Raw genomic sequence first — 12762 nt, 5'->3', positions numbered from 1 at the left:
TCAAACGTTAAGGCCAACCGCAATGGACCGTAGTTCGGCTACACAAAGTGGATTGGGCCCGGTCAGAGCATATTTTCAGACTTGAAAAAATGACTGAAGAGAAGTGCCTGAGAAGGTAAAGTTCAGCGAAGCAAGGCTGCAGTAGATGTCCGAGGATGGCCTTGGGTCGGAGCTGCAGTGAAGACTTCTATGTTCTGACTTAGTCCCTGAAATGGAAGTAAAAAAACTCCAGCGGGAAGACGCAGAAGGCTGTAGCTGAAGACAGTTTCACAAGGTTAGATACCCCTTTGCTGAAGGACCACTGAATCAGATTTGCTTCTGCGGAGAAGAACACAGCGGGAGAAGCTGCAAAGTCAGTCCAACCGGTGAAGCACCTTGGGTGGATAGGCAAGCAGGTTGCTATCAGTCTCCTCCTGGTTCTCAGACCACTTTTTGGCCAAATTTTTGGGAAAATGGCCATCTGAGCTCATTTAGCACCACAACCAAGGGTCCAGGACTTGTGGGACAGCTCCTGGGGGGTCTGGACTCACTCAGGCCGGTTCCAGGTGCAGGTTTAAGATGGTGGGAGCCTGTTATGACCTTTTGGCTCTGAACAGGAGGCCAGCAAAGTAGCCCTTGGAGTCAATTCTGATGGGTGTAGGTATACATGCAGGGTTCAACAGCAGGACTGGCCTCTGATTGTTCAAGGGAGGCTCCAGGCAGCAAAGAGGTCCTTCCAAGTACAACGGCAGTCCGGCAGAGTGCACAGCAGGTCACAACAACAGACAGTCCTTTGAGAGTTTTTCCCCAAGTCCAATAGTGAACTGAACCATGGGTCTGAAGGTCCAATTTTTATACCCTAGTACCCTGCTTCTTGAAGGTGGGAGAAGCTTCTAGTATGGCTCTTTGAAGTGCGTGGGCTTACCGCCTCCCCTACCCTGGCTCCAAGCTGGCTGCGGTGACAATAGAGGGTGATTAGGCCCTTTGTAGGAAGGCAGAGCACAGACAATTCAGGTGTAAGTGGGACTGTGCTCAGCTCTGCCAGCAGATGCCCTGTCAGGAACACCTAACCCCTCCACTTTGTGTCTGTCTGGGAGGTGTTCACAAAGTCTAACTGTTAGTTACACCCAGTCATGTGACGAAAGACAGGCTTGGGGCACAATGGGGCAAAAACCAAAGGGAATGATGGACGGAGTGTTGAACATTGCAAGCACTCACCCCCAGTCAACTGATCTGGGTTTAATCCATCACCGTTCTTTAGCCCACTCTACCACCCCAGTTCAGACATGGCCATATGCAAATCAGTCTGACCCTGTGCCTCATGGGAACAGTCCAGCCCGAACTGCCAAGCCATGTCTTCCCTGGACTGGAAACAAGCTTCACAGGACCGGTTTCTGGCATTTCAGCCGTCTTCAGCCAGGCTTGTTTGAATCCAGTGGCAAAGTGAGCAAGGGACTCACGTCTGAGCATACCCTGCCAACTTATGGCGAACAAAGCAAAAACAAAAGGAAATGATGGACGGAGTGTTGAACATTGCAAGCACTCACCCTCAGTCAACTGATCTGGGTTTAATCCATCACCGTTCTTTAGCCCACTCTGCCACCCCAGTTCAGACATGGCCATATGCAAATCAGTCTGACCCCATGCCTCATGGGAACAGTCCAGCCCGAACTGCCAAGCCATGTCTTCCCTGGACTGGAAACAAGCTTCCCAGGACCGGTTTCTGGCATTTCAGCCGTCTTCAGCCAGGCTTGTTTGAATCCAGTGGCAAAGTGAGCAAGGGACTCACGTCTGAGCATACCCTGCCAACTTATGGCGAACAAAGCAAAAACAAAAGGAAATGATGGACGGAGTGTTGAACATTGCAAGCACTCACCCCCAGTCAAGTGATCTGGGTTTAATCGATCACCGTTCTTTAGCCCACTCTGCCACCCCAGTTCAGACATGGCCATATGCAAATCAGTCTGACCCCGTGCCTCATGGGAACAGTCCAGCCCGAACTGCCAAGCCATGTCTTCCCTGGACTGGAAACAAGCTTCCCAAGACCGGTTTTTGGCATTTCAGCCGTCTTCAGCCAGGCTTGCTTGAAACCAGTGGCAAAGTGAGCAAGGGACTCACGTCTGAGCATACCCTGCCAACTTATGGCGAACAAAGCAAAAACCAAAGGGAATGATGGACGAGTGTTGAACATTGCAAGCACTCACCCCTAGTCAACTGATCTGGGTTTAATCAATCACCGTTCTTTAGCCCACTCTGCAACCCCAGTTCAGACATGGCCATATGCAAATCAGTCTGAGCCTGTGCCTCATGGGAACAGTCCAGCCCGAACTGCCAAGCCATGTCTTCCCTGGACTGGAAACAAGCTTCCCAGGACCGGTTTCTGGCATTTCAGCCGTCTTCAGCCAGGCTTGTTTGAATCCAGTGGCAAAGTGAGCAAGGGACTCACGTCTGAGCATACCCTGCCAACTTATGGCGAACAAAGCAAAAACAAAAGGAAATGATGGACGAAGTGTTGAACATTGCAAGCACTCACCCCCAGTCAACTGATCTGGGTTTAATCCATCACCGTTCTTTAGCCCACTCTGCCACCCCAGTTCAGACATGGCCATATGCAAATCAGTCTGACCCTGTGCCTCATGGGAACAGTCCAGCCCAAACTGCCAAGCCATGTCTTCCCTGGACTGTAAACAAGCTTCCCAAGACCGTTTTTTGGCATTTCAGCCGTCTTCAGCCAGGCTTGCTTGAAACCAGTGGCAAAGTGAGCAAGCGACTCACGTCTGAGCATACCCTGCCAACTTATGGCGAACAAAGCAAAAACCAAAGGGAATGGGCAGGAAAATGCCAACTTTACCACTTAAAGGGTTTATCATTACAATGTTATATGTGCCAAACATGACATATCTATCACCTCTCAACTAGGAATTGCAGCTTATTAAATGCAATAAGGAATCCCCAATGTTATCCTATGTAAGGGGTAGGCCTCACAGTAGTGATACATGAATTTGAGAGTTTTTCACTACTAGAGCATGTAAAACTTAAAAGTACATGTCCAACCTTTTAATTATACAGCACCATGCTGTGTGGTATACCTAGGGCCTACCTTAAGGGTGATATATATATATTAAAAGGAGAGTTTAGGTCTTAGCAAGGGGGTTTAAATGTCAGGGGGATATGGCAGTGGAACAGTGCATTCAGACTGCAATGGCATGCCTGGGACATGTTTTGGAGGGCTACTGAAGTGGGTGGCACAATAAGTTCAGCAGTTCCAACGGTAGAATTTCATTTACAGGCCCCCAGCATATGATCCACTCTACATGGGATTTATAAGTAAATTAAATATGCCAAGTAGGTATATGACAATCAAACCATGTTTAGGGGAGTGAGCACAAGCACTTCATCACTAGTTAGGAGTTGTAATGTGCAAAAACTCCTAAGGCCAACAAAAGCAAAAATGCAGCACAAATTGGAAGTAAGTAGGCAAACTGTTTGGAGTAAGACCACCCTAAGGCTGACAGGTCTAACAAGCAACCCATTCGAAGCTGAATCTAATGAAATCATTGATAGTGCTAACAGACTGATTGACTACTAAGTTCAGATCTTAGTTTGTACCATAATCTGTTCAATCAATCAATGACATTTATAGAGCGCACTACATACCCGTAGGGTCTCAAGGCGCTTTGGGTGGGGGGGGTGCCGCTACTGCTCGAACAGCCAGGTCTTCAGCTTCTTCCTGAAGGAGAGGTGGTCTTGGGTCAGGCGCAGGTCGGTCGGGAGGAAGTTCCAGGTCTTGGCGGCCAGGTAGGAGAAGCATCTTCCTCCTGTAGTCGCTCTTCGGATGCGGGGGACGGCGGCGAGGGCGTGGTTGGCTGATCGGAGGTGGCGTTTGGGAGCGTAGAAGTTGATTCGGCTGTTGAGGTAGCTCGGGCCTTGGTCGTGTAGGGCTTTGTGTGCGTGGGTGAGGAGGCGGAAGGTGATTCTTTTGTTGACGGGGAGCCAGTGAAGGTCTCTCAGATGTCCGGAGATGTGGCTGGTTCGTGGGATGTCGAGGATGAGTCTGGCTGAGGCGTTCTGGATCCGCTGGAGTCTCTTCTGGAGCTTGGCGGTGGTACCGGCGTAGAGGGTGTTGCCGTAGTCCAGTCGGCTAGTGACGAGGGCCTGGGTGACGGTCTTCCTGGTCTCGGTGGGGATCCACCAGAAGATCTTCCGTAGCATGCGTAGGATGTTGAAGCACGCCGAGGAGACGTTGTTGACTTGCCTGGTCATGGAGAGGGAGGAGTCCAAGATGAAGCCCAGGTTGCGTGCATGGTCTGTCGGTTTGGGTGCGATGCCCAGGGCGGGAGGCCACCAGGAGTCGTCCCAGGCGGAGGGTGAAGAGCCCAGGATGAGGACCTCCGTCTTGTCCGAGTTCAGTTTCAGGCGGCTGGTCGTCATCCACTCGGCTACCTCTTTCATCCCTTCGTGCAGGTTAGCTCTGGCGGCGGCGGGGTCGTTGGTCAGGGAGAGGATCAGCTGGGTGTCGTCGGCGTAGGAGATTATGTTGAGGTTGTGTTGGCGTGCGATGGCCGCGAGGGGGCTCATGTAGACGTTGAAGAGGGTGGGGCTCAGTGAGGATCCTTGAGGGACGCCGCAGATGACTTCGGTGGCCTCTGACTTGTACGGTGGTAGGCGGACTCTCTGTGTTCTTCCGTCGAGGAAGGAGATGATCCATTCCAGCGCCTTGTCCAGGATTCCGACGTTGCTGAGGCGCTGTACTAGGGTGCGGTGGCAGACAGTGTCGAATGCCGCGGAGAGGTCTAGGAGGATGAGGGCCGCTGTTTCCCCGTTGTCCATCAGGGCTCGGATGTCATCGGTGGCGGCGATGAGGGCGGTCTTGGTGCTGTGATTGGCTCGGAAGCCGGACTGTGAGGGGTCGAGGGATCCATTCGTCTCGAGGAAGGCGGCCATCTGCTTGTTGACGGTCTTCTCGATGACTTTGGCAGGAAATGGGAGGAGCGAGATGGGGCGGTAATTCTTGAGTTCGGTAGGGTCCGCAGTGGGTTTCTTGAGTAGAGCGCTGAGTTCGGCGTGCTTCCAGCTCTCAGGGAAGGTGGCGGTGTTGAAGGATGTGTTGATGATGTCTCGCAGGTGGGGTGCGATGACAGCGTCGGCCTTGTTGAAGACGTGGTGAGGGCAGGGGTCGGTCGATGATCCGGAGTGGATGGAGTTCATCGTGCGGATGGTGTCTTCGGTGCTGACCGGGGTCCAGGCGTAGAGGGTGGTGGTGGGGGGTGGTTGTTCGGTCTTGGTGTGCGTTGGTTGGTTGTTGAAGCTGTTGTGTATGTCCGCGATCTTGTTGTGGAAGTATGAAGCGAGGGAGTTGCAGAGGTCTTGCGATGGGGTGATGTCGTTGTTTCCTGCGCTGGGGTTGGATAGCTCTTTCACGATGTTGAAGAGTTCCTTAGAGTTGTGTGCGTTGTTGTCCAGCCGGTCCTTGAATGCAGTTTTCTTGGCGGCGCGGATCAGCTGGTGGTGCTTCCGGGTGGCCAGCTTGAAGGTGGTCCTGTTGTCCGGTGTAGGTTCCCTTCTCCAGACTTTCTCGAGGGCTCGGCAGTTCTTCTTGGAGCTCTTGAGTTTGTCGGTGAACCACGGGGCTTTCTTGCTGCCGGGTCTGCTGGGCGGGGTCCTCAGCGGGGCGAGTTCGTCCGCGCAGATGCTGATCCACTTCGTGAGGTTGTCGGCGGCCTGGCTGGGGTTTGCTGAGCTGGCAGGAGGGTGCTGGCTCAGGGAGGTGGCGAGCTGGTCTGCTGTGATCTTGTTCCAGCTTCTGCGGGCGGCCTGTTGCTGGTGGTGGTGGGTCGTCGTTCTCTTGAAGGTGAAGTGGACGCAGCTGTGGTCCGTCCATTGAAGCTCTGTGGCGTGGCTGAAGTCGATGTCTGTGCAGGAAGAGAAGACTGCGTCGAGTGTGTGTCCGGCGAGGTGGGTGGGGGTGGACACCAGCTGCTTGAGTCCAAGATTGGCGAGGTTGTCGAGCAGGGTGCTGGTGTTGCGGTCGTTGTTGTTCTCCAGGTGGAAGTTGAGGTCCCCCAGGAGGATGTAGTCAGCGGAGGGGAGGGCATGCGGGCTGACGAAGTCGGCGATGTCCTCGCTGAATTGGGTGCGTGGTCCCGGAGGTCGGTAGATCAGGGTGCCTCTGAGGGTGGTGTTCGGGTCGGTGTGGATCTGGAAATGCAGGTGTTCGGCGGTGGTCAGGGTGTTGTCGGTGCTGGTCGTGAGACGGATGGTGTTCCTGTGGATGATGGCGATGCCTCCTCCCATCTGGTTGGCGGTGCGGTCCCTCCGGACGATCTTGTAGCCCTCTGGGATAGCGATGGCGATGTCGGGAGCTGAAGAGGCGTTCATCCAGGTCTCTGTGAGGAAGGCAACGTCAGGGGCTGTGGCGTCTAGGAGGTTCCAGAGTTCGATGGCGTGTCTGTGGACGGAGCGGGTGTTGAGCAGGATGCACTTGAGGTGGGTGCTGCTGGTGTTCGACTTGGCGGGTGCTGGTGCGAGGCAGGTCCGGATGCAGGAGAATTTGCAGGCGTGGCAGCTGAAGGGTCCGTGGGTGCGTCGTGGTGTGGCTTGGTGGCATCCTGGGAGTCGGCCGGTGTTGAGTGCGATGAGGGTGGCGGCGGAGTACGTCAGGCGGGTTGGTCGGGGTCTTCGTGGGCCAGGGGTCCTGGCGCTGGTCGCGATCCGGTCGCGGACGGGCGCAGACGGGCTTACCTTTGGCGCGCCTTCGGCGCACAATCGGCGCGCCCGCTGCGCGTGGCCGCTGCGCGTTCGCACGGTCGCCATATAAGGCGAAGTGCGCGGGTGGGCGGAGCAGCTGGGAGGCGGGAGCGGGGAGGGTACAGAAGAGAAAGGGGCGGGGTAAATGGCGGTGGCGGGAAGCGGGGAGGGAGAGTGGAGGGCGGCGAGGTAGGCGGGCAAACAGGAAGGAGACTGTTACCACGGCACAATAATTACAGAAAAACAAGCACAAATGGAGGGCAAAAACAAATGGCGAAAACAGGCAGAAAAACGTTAACACGGCACAATGATTACAGAAAAACAAGCACAAATGGAGGGCAAAAACAAATGGCGAAAACAGGCAGAAAAACGTTACCACGGCACAATAATTACAGAAAAACAAGCACAAATGGAGGGCAAAAACAAATGGCGAAAACAGGCAGAAAAACGTTAACACGGCACAATGATTACAGAAAAACAAGCACAAATGGAGGGCAAAAACAAATGGCGAAAACAGGCAGAAAAACGTTAACACGGCACAATGATTACAGAAAAACAAGCACAAATGGGGGGCAAAACAAATGGCGAAAACAAATGGGGAGAAACCAAGACGGCAGCGAGGCCGGCGGCGAGGCAGTTAGGCAAGGCAAAGGGGCACACGCAGCAGCTGGTGGCCGTGCGGCGCGGGGGTGTCCCACAAGTGGGTTGGACTTCAAATCTGTTTGGACTTCAAAGAGCGCTGAACTACTTGCCTAGATGAATTCCTAAGCCCGGCCGCGCCTGGGGGCCTCCACCATGCCCACTGGACCCTGTCCCGGGTGCTTTGCTACACGGCAGGCCCAAGGAAGGGGCCCAGGATAGGGGGCTCCCATCCGAGGGCCTGCCAGGGCCCCGGTCAGAGCTTTTGAGCCCAGACAAGCCGGGGAAGCCTTCCTGGGCCTGAAGGAACCCTGCCCCAGGACCTTGGAGGACAGATCCCAGGGTGGGAACGCCTGCACTGGGGCTTGGCGGGGCTCCAGGGCCCAGTCGGTGCTCCTGGACCAGGCCGCACAGGAGGATGCCTCCCCGTTTCTGGATACCCTATCCTGGGTAGTTTGCCACCCAGTGGACACAAGGACAGGGCCCAGGATAGGGGTTCCCACCCCGGGGCTGGCAGGGGCTCTGATCAGTGCTTCTGAGCCCGGCCAACTAGGGAACACCTTCCCTGGCCTGATAGCCACCTGTCCCAGGCCCTTGGCGGTGTGGCAGGCCGGAGCCCAGGATGGGAGGGTAGGGGACGCCTCCCCCGGCCCTCAGGAGCCCATCCTAGGGGTTTGGCCATGTGGCGGGCCTGAGGACGGAGCACAGGATGGTGGGCTCACACCCCGAGGACAACTAGTGCCCAGGTCAGAGCTTCTGAACTCGGACAGCCAGGGGAAGCCTCCCTGGGCCTGATGCAACCCTGTCCTGGGCATTTGGCGGTGCAGCAGGCTGGAGGACGGAGCCTAGGGGTCAGCGCCCACCCCAGGGCTTAGCTGGCCCAGTCGGAGCTCCTGGACCCAGCCACACTTTTTCTACCATTTTTATTCCCTTAAATGTTGGACCCTAGCTCAGACAGCACCTAGGGAAACCTAATCAACCTTGGGCTATCCAGTGTGAGCCGATATGCATGGCTCTAACCACAGTTTATTACCCACAATCCCTCGCAAAGCTCATACTTTGAAGGTAAACACCCATTTTTCTCACATTTCTGTGATAAAATGTTTTGGAATCTACAAGGAGCCACAAACTTCCTTCTCTCGGGATTCCCCCAAGTCTCTTGTACAAATGGTACATCACTTGTGTGGGTAAACCTAGTGCCCGCAACAGGAAACAGCCCAAAACGCATCATGGACGCAGCGCATTTTCCCACCGAAAATGGGCCTTTTTTTTTTCAATGAGCTGATATGCTCCTTTTACTTTCAATGTAATGACTTCAGCCACCATGGGCGCCAATCGCCATTGCACTAAAAAGAAAATGCCTCAGGCGACAGAGGAAGCTCTTCTCCTGCTCTTGAGGCTGAAAAAGAAAAAAAGAAATCACAGCAGAGGGATTTCCTGGATGTGTGCTGAGAATGGAATGGTTACGTCCTCTGCACACAGCCACCGTGGCGGAGGATGTAACTGTTATGTCCTTGGCACAGAAAGGGTTAGAACAGCACTACAGGCTGCATTGCCAGGCCTGAAACATGTTTCAAAAGGCTACTTTGGTGGGTAGCACTATGTGTGCTGCAAGCCTGCTAGTAGCATTTATAGGCCCGGGGTACATGCAGTAACATTTACTAGGGATTTACAAGTAGCTTAAATGTTCCAATTTGGTGTAAGCCAATTGTACTGTGTTTTGGGAATAGTGCACAAGGGCTTTAGCACTATTTAGCAGTGGTAAAGTGCACAGACTCCTAAATGCCAACAAAAATGGGAACAGGCTCAGCAAAACAGGAAGGGTGAAAACAAAAATATTTGGGGTCATCCTGTGGTGAGGACCAAGTCCAACAAGGCTGATGCACATGGAAGCCTGGACTGGCTGGGCTATCCTTGATGTGGCACCAAACCTGGTGATGGACTCAATAACTTCCGGTTAAGTTGAAGAACCGCTATTGAGATCTGATGACAGGTGGTCTCTGGTTGAAGCAAAAATTGGCACTCCTTATAAATTGGCAGGATCCTTTCAATAAAGACCTTTGGCAAGCACAGGGTATAATGCTGCATCATCCTGAGGATGGACCACATCTTAGCAGTATGTTATGTTACCCACCTGAGATTAAGAAATCAAAAGTGTAATTGGTAAAAGAGTTCTGATACTGAACTGTCAGATATCTGTAGTGGTGGAATACTTACCAGGTCTTTCTATTCAAGTTGCAGCCTGCCACTCTTCTGAGATCTCAGTGATTGCAAATCCAGCATTGGTTTGTTTATTACAGGATCAGTAGAGTCATTGTCAAAGAGATCTTTTTGCATCCACAATGATCTGTCAGATAAAGAGATGTTTCATCTAGAAGCCTGATGCAGAGGCTGTGGCAACAAATGCTTTTATTCAGATCTAGGGTCCACAACTAAACAATGCTTTTCCTCCATGTTAAAAGGTTCTGTGGAAGTGGGAATAGGTCGGAGTCAAGTAGCAGAGCTGATAATGATGACACACGTTTGGATGACTGAAGTTTGCTATCCAGAGCTCGCTCCTAAAGTTTAGTAGTACATCTAATTGTGTTGCCACAGAAACTGACAATCCTGAAGTATGTAATGCGGGAGAATCATGCTTTAATAGAGGAAGGTCTCCTAAGTCTCATGGCATGGAGAATTTCAGGAAATGATCAGGTAGAAGAGGCATTTTGGGACATGTTGAGACCCTTTTCAAGGAATTCTGCATTCCAGGTACTTTAAAGAGTTGCAAGGCATCCTTGGTTAGAAGCTGTAGCTAGTGTATGGAGTGGAGATGGCATCCCTCGTCAGTAGCTGTAGTAGACTTTCTAAATTTCCTTTCACACTTGGGACAGTAGCATCACACTTATTTGACCATTCATTCATATATCTCCTCCATTTCAGCAGATCATGCTTATGCTGATGGAGCACGATTTGGAAAATACTATTTAGTTTGTTGGTTATTGAAAGACGGAAAGATGCAAATGCCCCGAGAAAACACTTTAGGTTGGTATGAGGATTCTAAACAAAGTTTTTCAGTTATTTTGAACAAGGTTTGCTGATGAATAATTGAACATCAAGGAACTTTCATGGAACTTGGTTATGCTCTAATGTTTAATTTCCTGTCAAAGAATGTCAGATGTCACTGAGCTAAATGCGGCAGGCTCATAATTTACTCCCAAAGGAGTTACTTTTTGTGATATCTACAGAAAAAGTGCAAGTTCCAAGGAGATGTTGTACTCCACATTTCCACAGAAACCCAACTTATGTGTGGTGAGGTATATGAAGGAGTATGAGCAGAGAACCAAATAAATAGGGCAGATAGGTGAAAGACAATTGCTCACAGCCATGAAACTACCTCATCAAACGGTAGAACCACCCACTGTGGCTCCTTGGGTGAGGTGGGTGATGCAACAGGCTGCAATGGATGTGTTGAACATTAGTGAACATCGGTGAGCACCCTGAATATCAATGCAAAAATATTGATGGGACAAAATATCAAGGGCATAATATTGAAAATCAAATATAAACAGGTAAATCTAGATCTTATGGCATGGCACGGAGGCCAATTATATGCATAACTCTTTAATTGCAAACTCAGAGCAGCAGCAACAAACAATTAAAAGAACTTAGAATAGGTATCCAAGGAAATTCCAATCTCCATGTAACCCCCTGTCTGGCAGCCATATTCCTTCTTTGTTCCTGCTCACAGCTCAGATAAGTACATGTATCCAGATTTCTTCATTTGAGAGATCGTTTGAGACCAGATTGGTGTGAATTGATAGTATGATTTTGAGTTTTATGTTTGAATAATTGTATTTGGTATAAAATATCCAAGTAGGCGATATGAATGCATTAATTTTAAATTTAATGGTGCCTCCAATCAAGTATTTTTTGTGTTCTTGGTTAAGTTTTAGTTTTGGTTTATAATTTAAGGGCTGCAGAGATTGATGGTGTTTTTTTGTTTTAGAGTTCTCGGTGTGCCGCGACCTGTCTAACAGCACAGGCATCAGACACTCTCTGTGTGAGAGGCAACCACGAGCTGAGAGGCAATTTGATGGGCCTCATATGTACTTTGGCAATATATATTTATACATATCTTCAACGTATATAGTTTCGGAGTTAGGAGTAGTAAATCTAAACTACCATTATGCACTCATCCTTCAATATTTTGTCCCTCGCTATTCTGTCCTCAATATTCTTAAATCACAATATTCTGGGGGTTGATATTCAGTAATGCAATCAATCACATCATGTTAGCAACGCTATGGCCACAAATGGGATTAAGGTTGGTGCACATTCAGAAAATACTATGAAGGTAGATGACTGGTGAAGGGGCTCAGTCTGTAGGGAATTCATTTATTGGGTAGTTTCCAGTGTATTGATTAAGTCCGGAACTAGCCAAATAGCAGACTTAGGGCCTGATTTAGATCTTGGTGGGATGAGTTACTCTGTCACTACAGTGACAGATATCCCGTCCGCCAAAATATAAATCCCATATTTTATAATGTGATTTATATTTCGGCAGACCGGATATCCATCACTGTTGTGACAGAGTATCCCGTTCTCCAAAATCTAAATCAGGCGCTGTGTCTTTTCATAGAATAATGATTTTCTGGACACCATCAGATGAAGCCTAGATTCTATTAAAGACACAAAGGAGAGTATTATCCCACCAGATAGAAAGTCGGGGAGCTGCACTGTGGACTGTGATTCTGTACTTGCTGTCCTATATTGAAGTGTCACAGGCGTAAATACGTTCAATTTTCTACCCTCAGGAAGTTCCACAACCAGAGTTCTCTGTTAACCCTTGTGTTATGTTCTCCCATTAATATGTACTACTGCATTGCACTATCTTTCAATGTCTCCAATTGTCTCCTAGTAACAAAGTTCTACTGGGGATTCTAGATTGTGGAGTCCTCAGTGAAGATTGGCTGTGGAGCTGAGAAGGTGCTTCTGGGGGTCGTTCTTTTACACTTCAAAATAAACTCCTTTCTAATCCTGGAAGTGCGTCCTGTGATGTTAAAATTGGTGACGAGGATGGGATGCTGTGAAAAATGGACTAGCACTTCAACCCAGGATATTCACGTTTGGAAAGAGCGCTTTCTTTTGGATACTTGAAGATCAAGACCCCCAGTTTGCACCTGTTATTTTTCGTCTTTCGTATGTATTGGGGCTAGGGTGCTGTGTTGTCCTCGCATTTATGGCTTTTCTTTGGTGACTACGGATGTCGAGGAAATTACCAAGGGACTCTTTGATGGCGGTTGCTGTTTGTAGATAAACCCTGCATCAACAGTATCTACATGGAACCAGCGGGACCAGCGCGTGAGTCCTACACCAGGTTTAACTCAACAACGGTGTCTTAGCTACAAGTAAATC

This window comes from Triturus cristatus, chromosome 8 (assembly GCF_964204655.1).
Source record: "Triturus cristatus chromosome 8, aTriCri1.1, whole genome shotgun sequence".
Lineage (NCBI taxonomy): Eukaryota > Metazoa > Chordata > Amphibia > Caudata > Salamandridae > Triturus > Triturus cristatus.
The sequence above is the reverse complement of the archived record's forward strand: the minus strand, read 5'-3'. Positions refer to the sequence as shown.